We start from the raw sequence: 17,090 nt of genomic DNA on the forward strand, positions 1-17,090 counted from the left end.
GCAGGTTTTTAAACAACAACATGATGTTTGAGTGAGGACGACCAGGTTAAAGAAGCACCACAAAGCAGAATTACAAGGAGAGCCCTTACAGGGGCCAGGGCTGAAGAGTGTTTGATGATACTTGAACCTGCAGCACATTCAGCCTCTATTCCCACATTCTATAGTGAACACCAGCCATGGAGTGACTACAGGAAAGCAAGAGGCAAACTACAACATGAGTTGTGTGGAAGAGTCTCTCTACCAACAGCTGTTTCCTTTAATAAACAGGACAGACTCCCGGTCTCCGGAAGGTGACAAACGCTTGAGCACAACTCTGCAGAGAAGGTGCTGGTGGGGCTTCACACAGCAAGATGGCAACTTTGAACTGAATCCACGGATTATTGTGTACCGAGTGTATTGCTTTAGTTATTGAAAGAGCTGATAGAGAAAAGCAAGAAAACATTTCAGTATCAAAGTTATTTGTCAGAATTGTTCATTTGATGATACTGTGGACTTTTAAAAAACATCTTTTTTAACAGTTACCATTAGTATTCATAAGGTATCCATCAGCAGCATTTGGCCTTGTTTTATAGGAAAAAATAATTTCCCAGAAAGGGCAGGGACTATTTCAAGGCCCTTCTGCTTTAACATGAAGAATTCATCATACTTTTGCTGTCAAACAAGAAAAAGCAACTGACTGCAGGGCTCTCATTCACTGCCTCCCTCTACGGGCTTAGGCAAGGACCCCAACTTCTCTTTACCTCAGAATTTTTTTCACTTAGGAATCATAAAGGATGATGCAATGGGTTTGATATATTACAGCTGGATAAGGCACAAAAAAATATGACAACTTTTCTGTAAATTCTTCTTCCTGTCCTCTACATGTGCTACTAAATATAGAGGAGCAATACGGTTCTAGTTGATTCTTGTCTTTCTTCTTACTGCTGCCTTTCATTTTCTGCAGAAGCTTTCTCCTTTTTCAATATGCTTAAAAAACATTAAAAATTTACTGGCATCCCACCACTCTTCAATGTGCTGTTACCACCTGGTTCCATATCAATCAGAAAGCTGGCTTTTCCCATTTGCATCTGTGTTTGCAAGTATGTAAAAGACTGAAGTTCTTGAAGATACAGCCTACAAGTAAAGTTCTTAGGAATCTTGTTGACATGGAATATATCTAGTCTTGCGGGTGAAAATTCAGAGGTGAATATATTTTAAGCAAATCTCCAGCCCCTACCAAGATTTAGCTATTGCAGAATTCAGCTGAGCCTGTGTTCAGCTGAATGCTGATGGTATAGTTGATGCTCAGGTTGGGGAATGGACTAGATAATGTGTCAAGATTTGTTCTAGGAAGTCTGGCTACTGATATATTAAATTAGTGTCTGGCTGTTTATCAGATGCAGCTCAATATTTCATTACAAAGTTTAAATCTCAGCTCTTAAAAAAAATACAAGCCAGAAATCTAGAAGGATATGGGAGAAAGGAAACACAACCTTTGAAACCCTCTGTGAAACAGAGGGGCCAGCAAAATACAAAGAGCTTTGTAGCATTTTGGAAATTAATAGCAGCCCGGTTTTATCAAATAAATGCTGTTGTAGCTGAAACAACACAGATTGCAGACACATTTGTAGCTTTCTGTCTTACAGAGAAGCCAAAGTTTTCGGGGAAAGATCTTCCTACATCAATCTGCTTTGAAGTGCTTCCTACAATCATGATAATCTGTTCCAGAAACTGGTCATAATAGAAAACACCATTTCAAAGCAGTCTACAAAGCACATTTCCAAAAACGCTTTCAGTTATACCTCAATTACAAATATGCCACTGAGCCACTTACTTTTTCATCTAGGAGGGTTGGCTGTGATAAGCACACATTTTTCCTGATCTCCTGCCTTTTAATCATGTCTATCAAGTCATTGTAACTGACAGACATGTTAGTTCTGCTATTCAAAACAAATAAGAGATGCCTAAATTACACTGCTGTATTTTAAAGAGGTACTGTCAGGTGGAAAACCTGGGGCCAACTCCCGCAGCCCAGACTCAGGTAATCTGCCAATTTCAAAAGCAAATCGTCCTTGGATAAAAACTGCAAGACATGAACTTTTGGGGTTTTTGTTCGTTTGTTCGTTTTTAATGAAAAATCCGATTTTAGCTTACATAAATGGAACTTTTGCTACTGGTGTCCCTTGGTGCAGGATCAGGCCCTTATCTCTTCTGGAAATATCTTAGACCACTAGAACTGCAGACATCAGATTATTTCCAATCCTTTATACTATTAATTCAAATCCCCGATTCTACCAGGTAGAAGTCTGCCATGCAAATAATCCCACCGGCTCAGGTCCTTGCGATAACTTCACTGGAGCACTTCAGTAGTTCATTTGGTCTATTTGTGGAGAAAAGTCTTACTCGAGCCAAGTAAAAACTTCAGAGGTTTGGGGTTTTTTTTTCCTTCCTGAGTTGAATCAGCTTGAGAAAGGAAAAAAAAGGCAAACCTCATTATTTTATTTCTGTTTCTAATCAATTGCATCTGCAGCCCATGCTCAAACATTTGGGAAGCCTAAAATTCACTAGAAATAGCGATCTTGTTGTTTGGGCTTTTTAAAAAATTTAAACTTGGAATGTTCCTCTTGATGCTGGGTTTTGAAACAATACAATCTTGCAGACCTAATTCTGGAAAAATACCATCCCTATGCAACCTTTTCCCATAGGTACAAACTTGTCTTTGAGCTTTGGGCCTCGTACTTATAGTCCTCAGTTAAGGAAAACCGCAGCTCTTCAATGAGGCTGCACTAGTGTATCTGTGAGTAGAATTAGGCTCTTGCACTTTTCACGGATGTCCAAGTCCTTTGAGAGCTTTGTAAATGGATAGCAGAGTAGGCTGCCAGAAAACAAAGAGTTTTCATTAAATGATAACATCTTTCCAAACTAAAAACAGAAATGGTATTACTTATGGGAAGGTTCTAGTCCTCTCAGACCACAAGTATCACAGTTAAGGTTAGTGCAGCCCAACCATACACTAGTATAATGTTTGGAAATAGTTTAAGAGTGCTTGCCTTCTGTTAGCAATCAAGAACTCAGGCTGGTAAATTCTCACCCACAGGTCATTTCAGTGAAATGAGTAACACTTCATGCATTTCTACAGATTACAAAAGTGAGTTTTATTCTACAAACTCAGATCTTACACTTGCAAGAACGGAACGGTTTCCGCACCAGAAATTCAACCTGAACTCTGCCCTTAGTTTAAAGTGTGTCTTTTCTCTTTGCCAACATCGCAGATCTCCTGAGCGAAAGACAGTCTGGTTGTGCCCAGGTAAAGCAGAGACAGATGTTTTGACATTTCCCTGCAGAGAGTTCCTCTGATCCAGCGCTGCTCTGATTTCCAAGCAGTGCTGCTGCAGTCCCTGCCCACCTCCCAGCCGCCCTCCTCTGCCACTACAAACCTGCTGTTGCCTTTTACCACTACAGCTACTACAGTTCCTCACCAGGCACATATCGCACCAGGTTCTGCATGCCAAGAGCTTCCTATATCACTATCCCTATTTTCTGCCTTATGACTTTATAGTCCTTCTTCCCTGCTATCTATCCACTCAGTTCTGCTCTGCAATCTCTGCTGTTCCAGTTCTCCCAAACCTGTCAGCTGTCAGCGTTACTGTCTTCTTTAGCCAGTAGCATCCTTAGGAAGCATGCAGAGAACAGCCATCAGGCAATAAGGACTGAAAAAAACACAGAAGAATCCAGTACCATACTGAAATATCACAGAGAAATTAAGAGATGACCTGACTGCAGTTCATAAGTACTTCCACAGCAAGAAAAAGTGATGCTCTAAAGATGAGAGCGTAAGAGAACCAAGAACCTTGTAACTGAGAAACTAAGAGGCAACATAATCACAAAGGCTGCTGAATTTTAAACATCTAACCAAGATGTTTTCTTCCTTCAGAAATATTTAAACCGAAATTGAATGCTTGTTTAGAATAGTTGACCAGCTCAAACATGAATCAGCTCAGGGAAATTCTGTGCCTTCAGGGAAGACAGACAAAATGACTGAAAGCACCTTTCTGGAGTTACCATCCATCACTGTGGGAGGAGGGACTAGAGGGGGAAGAATCCCAGGAATCAAAAGTAAAATGCTAACCAAAGGGTGAAATGCTAAAAACGCAGTTCGCATATATTCTCTCACAAGTTAATGCACTTCATTTAAGACCAAGTAACCACAGAAAAGCCTGCTTCCCTAAAGTACATCAGCTGCAAATCTGCCAATGAGTTTTCAATGAAAAATTACATTTAGGTTTGTCAGCCTTGATACACTTAGTCTTTATGAAACTAGGAATGAAATATAACACTGGGAGTAATCTTATCCAGTCGTCTTAACTAATTTACCATTTTGGATGCCTTAGCTTATGAACTTTACAGAGAGATTCTTGGCAAAGAAGGATGGCATTGTAACTTCAACCTTCTTAAATTAACTCACACCAGCTATTCTCAGTAGTACCATCATTATCTGTGAATCTGTGCTCAAATGAAGAATCAATAAATAAATATGAGAAGAAATTTAGGGAAAAAAACGAAGTGCTATTAGCATTCCAGGAGTATAATAAACTCATAATTCTCCGAGGCAAAGCAGTGAAGCCTGGATTTGCAAAGCAACCATAGACAAGGAGATGCACAAAGCTCATTCCAAATATAAGTTGGTTTAATATTTCAAAGACCTGTTAGAAGGAATACATAGCATTAGCAATATCATGGTTTGTATTCCTGGTGTACAGTCCTAGACAAATACAGAAGGTATCTAGTAAATTACTCTCTCAGGAACAATTTCTGTTGGTTAAGGGGGGAAAACATTAAATTTTAAAGATGTTAATCATTTGCTTTTGTTTTAATTCAGTCCATATAGATGCAGGTCTGGTGTGCATATAAAAATACAAAACATAGGAAAGATCCCTAGTTCATCTTCAAAATGTCAGGACCAATTGTGCATTTGTGATCAGGGTATTTTTTTTCCTCAGACTGTAGTCCCACTAACTCAAACTGAACTGCCTAGGTGAGTAAAGGATTTGCACAATCAAGTTACCTACTGGCAACGAGACAAATGCATAGTCTTGTAAAGCACAAGTTCAGGACTCTGATGCAGGAAAGCAATGAGAAGAAACATTTCATTCATAGGATTTAATTACATATTTAGGATTAAGTACATGAATAAGTGTTTTCAGGGGTTGTAACCTTGCCTCTGCCACTAATGCACTCTATGACCTTGAGCGAGTCACATAAGATGAGACTTTTTACAGACCTCAAAGTCTAATTCGTACTGATTTCAGCTGCTGGCAACCCCACTTGGCGCCTGTCTGCATCATTATGTTTCATGATATCTTTAACAGATGAGCACAGAATTCTCCAGTCCATAGTCCTTTTATGCCTCAGTTTCACTCTCTGATTATTATTACTTCTGACTGCTGAGCATGGTTGTCAAAACAGAAATAAGGGTATGTTGTACTATTATATCACTTGATTGTCCTCACAAAGCAGGAACTGTGGAATTCTTCATAATTTGTATTATGTGTTACTTGACATCATCTTTCAACAGTATTGGAACAGTGCATAGATAAAGTGCACAGTCCTATTTCGCTCACCTTTAATAATGTATCTTTATCCTACCACAAGCCACTAATTATATTATTACTATTATTATTGTCTTTTAAGGAGGTGGTTACTAGCTGCAATTCCAACTAAAAGCTAAGCGCTCCTTGACTGGAGGAGCACCTTGAACACAGGCAGAAATGGAGCCTCAGGTTTGTATTTTTAATGAAAATGCCCTTCATATGTGGACCTGACCCCAAAAGGTCAGAGAGTGAAATATTAAGTGGTTTATAAATATAGACTGATTGCTTTGTCCAAACCATGTGTTTGAAAATCTCCTTCTGGCAGACAATCATCTTCAATCAGGAAGAAAGAGCAGAGAAAGGAACATGAGGCTGGGCAGGGGGATCTGTAATCACTCTAACAAACTTTTGAGACATAGCCAATTTTTCCTTCTCTGCACTAAATATACAGGCTCCAAAAGACATCTCTTTCTACATTCTTGAATTTAGTACAATATCCTGTCAAATGGACTTAGCCAGAGTGACCTTCCTACCCTTTGCTTTCCTATTTTTTTCCCCTAATCTTTGATCTACTGTAAATCAGCATCATAGGAGACAAATAAGGAACCTTTAGCTGAAACAGTAGGCTAAACAACTTCCACGTGGCCAGGCAACACAGCAAAGCAATTAAGCCTGCCCAATGGGCCATCCATAGCCAGCATTCTCTTCACTTAAGAGGCTGGCCCTAAAGTGTTCCCAACTTTAGTTGCTAATCCTACCTCTGAGTTGTGCCGATGGTCCCAGCACCCACTCAAAACCTCTTTGAAGTTACTATGGTAAGCTTCTTGGTCCCGATTCTGTTGCAAGAACGAGGATGTGGCTAAGATCTCATTGGAGTTTGTTTCCTGCCCCTCAAGAAGACAGGCAGGATCTTCTCCTTTCTCATATAACTAGCCACAGTTGTCACAGCCATATTTTGGAAGCACCAATTCGATCTCTGCGTCAGGGCACTTTCATACCACATTCTGTTATCCTTTCACATAAAGTTAAAGCTATTTTTTCATTTTTACTCTACATCAGTAATCTGCACAAGGTTGCACTTGAAATGAAAAATACTACTTTTAAAATGACAAACACTGAACACAGGACATTCATTACCACTAAAAAAAAGTCCTCTCGTTCTATGGAGGAATGTAATTCATTTACTGATAGAAGCACCCACATTTTCTCCAGAGAGTTGCACAAATTCACATGCACTCCCAGCACTAAATTTTGCATTTCAATCTAGGCATTAGCTATAAAAGATGTGTAAAATCTTATATAGTCAGACAGAAGCTGTTCCCTATTGGCTACATAATAAGCATCTTAGGTAGCTCCATGGTATAAAATTATTCCAAAAGGGGTGTGGAAAAAATTACACTGCATAAATTGATTCCAGATCCACCTGTTCCAGGTGCCAACAAATATATTTTGTTAAAGCCATCTGCTTGTCTTGAAAGCTAACAGTTTTTGAAGACTATGGCACAAGCAATCTGTGAAATACACAAACTTCAGAAGCCACAAACCCTTAAACTGCAAATGGCTTATATATCATCTATGTAAGAGCCTGTCTGTTCTGCAGGACTGCAGACAGCATCTCTGCTTAACTTCTGAGCATATCCAGCATCAGGGTATGTCCTCAACAGCAAAGAGGGTTCAAGGCTACAGGAGGATCCATTTGGCATCACCAGATCCTCAGATGCTATTCCCAATCATGGAGGCTGCCTCATGAGTTTGAAGTTACAATTAAGCTTTTGAGTGCAGCACAATATTTGGCAGAGATAAAACTGATGACTACAGTTCTTCTCTGCAGGTTGCCACGTCCCGGCTGGTCACGTGTTGCTGCACAATGGATAAAGTTAAACCTTTGAAACTGGCACTCTGCAATTTATTTGGTTTCCAGCAGCAGCCTAATAGGGAGTATGTTATATATTGAGACTAGCAAGCCCATAAGTATTTAGCCTGCTCAACAAAGCAGGTGACCCACAGAGGTCAGACACTGCTATGGTTTGTATTTATCAGGTCCTGATCATGCAGGGTGCTGTTTCCCAGAGACACATTAACAAGAACAACGAACATGTAGCACCTTGTAAGACCAAGCTCATTCACAGCAGCTTCTGGGAAGAAAATATCCTGTGCTCTCTCCACAAATGACCCCTTACTGAAAAACAATGAAATTACACAGATGCTTTATAAACTCCCGATGTGTTCACAATTGATTTGCGGATTATGACTAGTAATCAGCATGTTTACCTATGATCTCATTTAAAGCTCACTAAAAAGTAAATAAAGACACACCAATCCTTAACCAGCACAGTGCTTTGGTATATGCTTAATTATAAGCACATGAATAGCCCTGTCACCAATTCAGAGTCATACTCTGTAACTTGGTAACATCCTTCACATGCAAATTACCTCTCAGACTTACCACATTCCGAAACAAAACAAACCCGTTGGGTTTGTAGATAAATATTTGATAACAGTAATACTTCCAGAATATCACTACCCATACACTCATCATCAGAAAATCACTTTGAGTGATTTTGTGTGGACCTTAAAAATTTGTGCTTTATATGAGTGCTGAAGCAGAGGTAACTTTGGGAGTCGCAGCGCTGTAGTCAAGGAGATCTTGCATACTGAAAGTCACAGTTGGAGTTGTGCTGCACTTTGCTCACACACTTGAGTCTGGGGTAAGGAATGACTGCTGTCATGCAGTATTTTTTTGAACAACAAAGAGAAAAGAGGTGAAATAAATACTAAAGCTAACTGTACTTGAAGAGTAATTTCCAGCAAGCGAGGTACTGTCCACACAAGTTGCAAGCTCAAATACCTGTGGAAGTCTTTTATCTCACACTCACACAGTTCCCACTGAAACCAATGAAAATTGCCACCATGGACAGACATAGAAGAGACCTGGTACTGGACATGCTGGAAGAGACAGCAGCTCAAAGTGTAAAAAGAACAGAAATTATCCCTACAATAAGACTAGCTGACATGCTCCCTTCAGAGAGGTTGGGGTTTTTTTTCCTCCCTGAAAAGAAAATAAGGCAACAGAACCATAACAAAGAGCTATTGACTTGATCCTCAAAGTCAACAACATCATATTCGGACACAGCCCATTTCAACGCACAGCAGGGATGGTGCTGTAGTACTCCATGGTTTGTCTCCTGGCCTAAATCACAAGGATTCAACCTAAAATAGTGTTCAGTTCACCTGCACAGTATTCAGTCTGTAAAAGGTAAGTCCATCATTTAAGACTGACTTTGCAATCTCAGCATGACTTGATACCACATATCTGCTGCACAGCGAGCACCAGTGAATGTCACCCCTAGAGAACCATTCTGAATTGCCTCCAGCACTCTCTGCAGATGATTACATTTCCCTTTTTCAGCTTTACACCAAAAATTATCAAGTTGGGCATGGTCTGAAGCGAGGCAAACCAAATTGCAGACTTCACACTGGACCTCACCTGAACTCTTAAGTCTTGGCACTGTCCCAGCAGCGGAACATCTTCACATTACTATGACAGTCTCCTTACTCCTCACCATTCCCCCTCTCTCTTGGGGCTGCTCTGCACTTACCGCTGCAGCTCTTGCCATGGGAGCAGTCGGTGAGCAACACTTGGGAGACCTGACCAAGCTGCAATCCAGTGCATCGCTTTCCGTTGACAGACTCTCAGCAAAATTACCCATGGCTCTCAGTAAAAAATGAGCTAACAAATGCTAATCTAATGATTCCAGGCATATAGATAAATAAAAGGTAAAAAGGCTTTTAAAATGCATTCTAAAACCAATATTTTATAAGACATATCAATAGGTTTCTCTAGGCTAGAAACAAGTGAGTTCTCAAAGAAAGTTAAATTCAAAAAATAAAATGTTTGGTTTTCCTAGTACAGAAAATAGTGATGACAGTTCCTTGCTGGTCATTTATATGAGCAGCAATCCAAAACTAGGGCTTCATCACACTCTCCCTAAAATCAGTGGAGTAAGGGCTGGGTAAGGTTACCACTATAAGCCTACTTAATGCGAGCAAAAGAAGCTTTGCAATCATACAGCATTGTCCTTAATTTCCAAGCTTTCACTGGTCTAACTGGCATATGGAAGTGATGCAACCACGAAGTAAAACAATGACAGCTTTGATCCTGCATCTTTTATGCAGCCAGTAAACCTCCCTGATGTCTTTACAAAGAATCACCTGAATAAGAGCTACCGGATAGCACCCTAAATTCCCAAATCCCAGTAGATGCAGCACACGTCAGTGCTCAAGGCAGAAAGGCAGCCGCACGGCGGATGCTTTGTGGTGTTGTTTGATACTGCCCCCTTTCGCCAAACAGCAAGTCAACAGCCTAGACTTCACAGAAACTTTTCATGTCATGTATATGTTTCAGGAAAAACATACCCATGCAGATGGTCTTATTTAACCCTAGCATGACTGCTCACATGATTACTAATCCTGGTTAAAATAGAAAACCCATTGTTCAAGCCATGTTTAATATCACAGAATGAGACCATTCTCCAAGAACGTTTCCTCAAACAAAGACCCACCATGTCTCAGCCCAAGTCAAGCAGGACTTTTACAACTGACTACTAAGTAAGAAGCAAAGACTATAAAGTCTGGGTGGATGTTCCCCAAAGTCAGTTGTCTGCCTGGAGAATAAAGGACAATCACACTGGATGACTCAAGCTATTTTGTTCGGGCACTTGTTTCATCTTACTGCAAAGGAACTAAAATCCCATGGCACCACTTACGTATCGAGTTTCTGTCACACTACACACATTCCTACTGAACACATCCCTGTGCCATCTTTTCGAGTCTATATGACTGATTTGAGCCACCTTGTTGCAAGTTATTCTGCACAGATTCTCACCCCTACATCTCTCTGTTCAAGCCTTTTGTCTTCTGGGGTTGTGCTTTTTCACTCACTGGAGTTTACACATTTTCTCCTCCCTGTTTGCCCCAGCTCTTTGCAGGAAGGGAGGGAGGTCACAGAGGGCAGCCGCTGCCAATTCCATCAGCCTAACGGGCTGGGAGGATGAACAAAGCAAATATATATATTCTGAATAGTGGGATCTCCCCCCCTCCCATGACTTCAAGATTGACATGTCCCTGACAGGAGAGGACAAAAACTTAATCTCTCCAAGGAAAGAGAGCAAGATAGGGAGCTAAAATTTTTTTAATAAATAAATAAATAAATAAATAAATAAAGAGAGGGAAAAAGGAAAATTAAAAAAAAAAAAAAAAAAAGAGAGAGAGAGAAATTGCCTCCACTTCACTGAAAATGCAAGGGACATAAAATACAGAGATTCCCTACTGTAGACTGCCTAGTGCAGAGCCTACTTATCATTCAATCCAATCCAAACAGGGAAGTTTTAGTCTAAAAGGGAGAAAAAAAATGAGAAAATATATAGATGATTCAAGTGGTTGTTTAAAAATGAAAACTCTATTTAAAAACCTGGTTAAATATCAGCAGGATTTTTCTTTTTCCCATTACCTTCCTCTCTGCAGTTTACGACCAGTTTTCTCCCTTGGATGCTTACAAATCACACATATAATCAAGAGAGCACTTTTCTGTATGAGGAGGTACTCTCACTCTTCCTCCTTGCCTTCACTCACCCGCGATCTGTCCTGATCTCAAACAGCAGTAAGAATCAAAGAATCAAAGCCCATTATCACTTTTAGCTTAGTTGGTTTCTATTTTGTTCACAGTGCTGTCGGCTTGGGGTCTCAGCCTACCACTGAACCCAGCCAGAGGCAAAGGGAGCTAACCTCTTGCCACTTAGGCTATAATTTAGGAAAAGAAGTATTTTCTGTAATGAGAGGGAACATTTGCACAACAAAAAATGAAACTTCACTATGGTCCCAAACAGATATACCCATGCATAAATACTTCAAGGAAAAAGAAGGGGGGGAAAAAAAAAAATAAAAACAAAACAACCAAAAAAAAAAAATCCATGCAGGACCTGGCATCTACCATGTTTTGGAGACCTTTTTTAAGGACAGGAAATTATCTAAGAGTCTAAACTGAGCCAACAGAGGAAAGTGAACCTTTAGGACATAGATACTCCTCTATACTTACACTCCACCTAGAAGCCCATGAACAGACAGGTTCAGCATCGACTTGGCAAGCACACCTTTTGTTTGTTTCCTCTGAGGCGTAACAGTAAGCGTGCTCCTGCGTAGCACGGAGGAGCAGATGGTAGTGCTGGAAAATACAGATCTCCCAACTTTTGGTGTGGGTGTTGGAGCTGGATCGACAAAGGTTGTTTCTGGGAATCCCCAACACCCCCCCGCCCCGTAAGTTTCTAACAATACACGAAGCTAAGGAGCCGCACAAGGCTCTCTGCTTCCCTCTCCCCTTCGCTTTTGATCTCCATCAGGACGTGAGCTGAAATTTAATGGGCCACCCCCCCTACCACAAAGACAAATTACCATCTGAAAAAAGAAAATACCATTAATATCTCTCCGTCTAGGCTATCCGGCTTCCCACTACTGCACCCCCTTCCCTCTCGCTACAGCCCCGCTCAGCGGGTTTAGGGAGAGCTAGGAAGGTGTGGGGGAGAGAGAGAGTAAAGAAAACCACCTCCGCTGCCACCTCCTAGCTAATGTCCTCTCCAGCACTGCCGGACCCAGAAACAGCGACAAAAAAAAAAAAAAGGCAAGCAAAAAGCCCCTTTCGCTCCACAGCCCGCGGGAGGCAGGAGGACGGCGCACCGGGTGCCGTGCACAAACAGACACCCACGCCGCGCAGGGTGCCCCCGGCCTCTCCATCACCCCGCCGCAGGGCTGCGCAGGGGGACAGCGGAGCCGCGCAGCAGCCCTGCACTCTCCCCGGCCCTGGGATCCCCATCCCAGCGCCGCCCGCTCGCCCCGGCCCCCCTCCAAGTTGGGAAGTTTGCGCGCCCCCCGCCCCGGCCCGCCGCCCGCCTCCTGACCCGCCGCCGCGCTGCGCTTACGGGGTGGCCCCCAGGTCCCGGAGCGGGGCTCACCGGCACATCGGGCTCCAGCTGCCGCAGGAGCGGGGGCAGCCGCAGCGCGGCTCGGCTGGGCTGCGTTCGGCGCGGGGCGAGCAGGGAAGCGGAGCGGCGGCTGTTCCCAGCCCGGCGCTTAGGGCGCGCCGCCTCGGGCCATGCGAGCGGCTGCGGGCAGCGTCCCCGCAGCGCAGCCGGAGTTGGGACCGAAGTCCTCCCCTTCGCTCCGCTGTTTCTTCCAGGCGGCTCCTATCAGCACGGCTTCAACTCTTTCCATTGGAGACCGGGAGGAGGAGGAGGAGGGGGAGGAGGCGGAGGAGGAGGTAAGAAAGGAGGAGGGAGCTAGGGGCTGGCAGCCCCAACTCGCACTGATGTCAACTAATATATTCAAAGTTCAACAGGGCATTTCTTGGCAGGCGAATCGCGCTCGCCGCTCTCCCCACTGCTCGCAGCCGGCCGCCCTGGGCCGGCGAGGGGGTCCGCAAAGCACTGTGGCGCTCCGCGGCTGGGCTCGCTGCGGAGGGGGGCCGGCGGGGCCAGCCCGGGGGGTCGGCGATGGGGGGATGGCGCACTCCCCTTCGGGCGGGCAGGTTCAAGTGCTGCCGGCGTGAGGAGAGCCGAGGGTGGAGCAGAGGCACCAGCCGAGAACGAGGATAAAAGCCTGCGGCGGAGCGGTGTTTGTTTCTAAATCCACCCTCTTCCCTCCCTCCTGGAAGGGGCAGGGCCGGCAGCGTTACTGTGGCTGAGGATGGGATGGGAGCGGGGCACAACGGAGATACCGGGCTGGGGCTTGGAGTCGCGTCGCGGGGCTGTCGTGCGGACCGTCTTGGCAGCGAGTCCCCTGCCCGCGGCTGCTCCCCTCATCCGGGGCCCGGACTGAGGCTGCATCTCGCCGTGGCCATGTCCCCCTGCTCGCCGGGGAGGAACGGGGTCAAAATGAACCTCGGGGAGGGAAGCGTCAAAGTTTTCTCACGGCGAAGCGGAAACGGCGGCGGCGGAGAATCCGCGGCGAGGCGCGTAGGCTGCGCGTAGCGCAAGAGAGAAGCAGCGCCGCTGTGCGCTGCCCGGCGGCAGCGCCGACCGCTTTGCGGCCCACAGAGCCCCGGGGCCGGTCGGCAGCGCCCGCAGCCCCGCGCCCTCCCCGGCACTGCCGGCCGGGACCGCCCGCGGGGAATCGCTGGGAGTGTGTTGCGAGGGACGGCTGTATCAATCGTGTTTTTCAAGTGGCTGATGTGCCGCCGTGTCCCTACGGGGATGCACCATGCCAGAGCACCTTCAGTGGCTACCGCATACAGCTGTAGGAGGGTTTCTGCTGATGGACAAGAAGAAAAAGCATAAAAATACATCTGGGATAGTTTTGTGACATTTAAAAATCGCAAGATAAGAGCCTCAGTTGTTTATCAACTGAATCCCAAGACAGAATGGCTTGCACTGGTGCTGTTGCATATGTATGTGTATGTACATAATGAGGCTGGGATTTTTTTCTTCTGTAGACTGATCCACTCATTCATGTTGACAGTACGTTACAGCTATATAACAACAGTGTAATTGTATGATGGCACATGAATGCTATGACAGCGCATTGTGGTGGCAGTGGGTGTTCTCCCAATTCACGTCTCAGAGAAGTAACAGCATACATCCACTGCAATAATCATTATGCAGTACGTAATTATTTGCCTGTTCTTAATGTATCAGTTCTTCCTTAATCGGGTAGCTATATCACTGCATCTGTTCATGCAGTAGTGCATTTTTGGATACAGCTTGTATGAAACTTTCAATACATTATTTATATGTATAGCATTTCCATTTTAAAAGTCTCACTGGAAAGTTTAGGACAGGTAATGGGAACAAAATAATTGCAATGAGACTATGTATTCTGCTCAAAACTCAAACTCTGGGATAAGCCTCAAGTCAGGCATAGCATGGAAGCTGCTGAGTGGACTGCCCCGTGCACAGTGGCATTGCATCTACCCCTCTTTTTCCACCCTCATCTCATCTGAAAACCTACAGAAAAAAACTCTAGCTGATTTGTTGTGATAGCATCTTCTTAGGGTACTGTCTTAATTTGCACGTGAATAGTAAATAACTGTCAAGCTCCTACATTTCCCTAATATGCAGCATGATATCTTTCAATTTAGTAAATTAAATTTTAAATAATGGTGTACAGCAGCCTGGGTGTTTGAAGTGGAACAGCCCTGTGCTGTGTTCTGCACTGCTGGGGCCACTGTAATTTCCTGAAGACTCAGCTCAACCTTTCCTCTGCCTGAGACCTTCAGATGAGGCACTGATCTAGTAGCATGACACCATATAAACTAAGTTTTTTTCCAGTATCTGTCAACATTTAAAGACCTAATGGGTAACACTTTTCTATTAAAGCTTGAGTATATTAAGCATTTTCCTTCTATTTTGCTGTTTTCTTCCCAAAACTAGCAGTACTTCTGTTGATCACCTGCATTGCTCAGAGACCCATGAATAAAGGTGCATATAAATTAAAGTCCTGTAATGTTTCATTGGACACTCAGGTCCTGATGCTTTAACACCATTACACAGCATGAGATCTCCAAAATCACTGGCCAGACAGGGAAACTACTCAAATCCTTTTAGTAAAGGGCTTGTGACGCAAAGCTGTACAGTTCAGATTAGTTGAAAAAGAGAGAAATGCCATGGGAAAAGTGAGGGTATTGCAAGAGAAGTCATCTATATAAAAAAAAAAAAAACAAACTTGTTTTCGGTCTCCAAATCCTAAGCCTCGCTAGGGAGAGTATGTACCAGGTTCCTGTTCTGGGCTTGGCAGAAACTGTGACCTTATCACAGTTGTTCGCAGAGGCGTTGAACTGCACCTCTGTCCGGAGCCGCCTCTGCTGGAGAAAGGCCTGTTACTCTGCTTTTCTCTTGGCTTGTCACCCCGTCCCGCATGAAGAAGAGACGCAATTTCCCTCTTTCCCCCTCGGGGTCGTTTCTAGCCACCGCAAAGTGCAGTTTCAACAAAGGGATGTTTGGCGGGGCCCCGTCGTCCCCGCTGCGCCCTCCCCGCCGCTCAGGCCGGCTTTTACCACTAGGTGCTGCTAGTGCCTCCCGGTGCGCCCGGGAGCAGCACCCAGCGCAGGCGGGCCGGTACCGAGGGCAGGAGGGCCGCTACCGAGTGCAGAAGAGCCGGCACCGAACGCAAGCGGGCCGGGCCCGCACAGCCCGGCTCGGGCCGGCACGGAGCCACCCCACCCGCAGGGTGACCCGGGGCCAGGAGAGTACCCCGTTAGTCGGGCGAAACGATCCACGGGGGTGCCGGCACACGGTGTAGCACACGGGTGAGCAGGCTGCGTGGCCCGCCGGCGGCTGAGGCTGCAGGAGGTCTGGCAGCGCTGCGCCGGGGAGCTGGCTGGAGGAGCAGAGAGTGGACCGAGTAGGGGCAGAACCCAGTGCTCCCAGTGCCTGTGCAGGTGGGAATGAATGCCGCTGCTTACAGAGGAAAGAGGCCACCTTGGGTGCCTTGAAACACAGCGGCGCACATCACTGAGGGACGGGGAAGGGTTTAACAGAGCAGAGATCAAGTTGCGGGGAGGAGGAAAAAAACTCAGAGGATGGAAGGACTTCCGCCTATAGGCCATAAGAAGGCAGGATAACAGGTACTGCTGGGTGCTGGTGGGGACAAGGACATGCAATTGTAGAACAGAGGTCTATGGGGTAAGAAGAGATCGGACCTAGGCTTTTGGTGAGTCAAGTCATCCAAAGACAGGACCCCAAATCGCAGCTAGTGTCGTGTTTTGCAGCCTTACCAGAGTAGGCTGCGTTAGCCTGCATTTCACACAGCAAATCAATCTGTTCATGACTGAACTGTCTAAGCAGACCTGCTCGAACTTGAGCTTTTTCTAGGCATTCAGTTAAACTTTACTGGTAGATGTCTTAGGGGGAGATCTGGAGGAAAATCTTGACTCTGGCCTCATCGCCTGGAGGCAGGGCGACAACATTCACCCATGCTTGATTTCTCCACCACCATTCCACAGTAGTAGCAGTCTCATTAGAAAAGTAATTTTGCTGTAAATGTCCAGACCACTTCACATAGACTGAGAGAAAGGGAAAGTGCACATATCAGTGGCAAAAATTTTAAATTATGTTTAAATTTAGAGCTGGGTACATATGTTCAGCCAATAACCACACAAGCCTGCTTCAAGTTTTTATTTCCCTGTACTGCTGCAAGGGGAGAAGCAGGGTTGCCCTGATGAAAACAGTCAAAATATAGGCAGCAGAACATCTTTATGCTGATGCAGGTGAGTGAGTCAAGTGGATACCAAACTGCCCTTCTATATGGTGCAATGTTTTCTCAAAGGGAAAAAATGCTTTTCTAAATACAATATCAGCAAATACTCAAAAGCATTGGCATGCAGCTATGGTGATAGTAAGCATTATCCTGAATGCTGAGATCTAGATCTGAAGCCAAATGGAAATTAGCCATAAAATATTTAGGGACATAGGCTTTTTCTTGAGTTTAAAATAGGTTGCTAAATAGTCACAGTTGTGGTTTCCGGGCTCAGTCTGG

Source organism: Nesoenas mayeri (genome assembly GCF_963082525.1).
Source record: "Nesoenas mayeri genome assembly, chromosome: 6".
Taxonomy (NCBI): Eukaryota; Metazoa; Chordata; class Aves; order Columbiformes; family Columbidae; genus Nesoenas; species Nesoenas mayeri.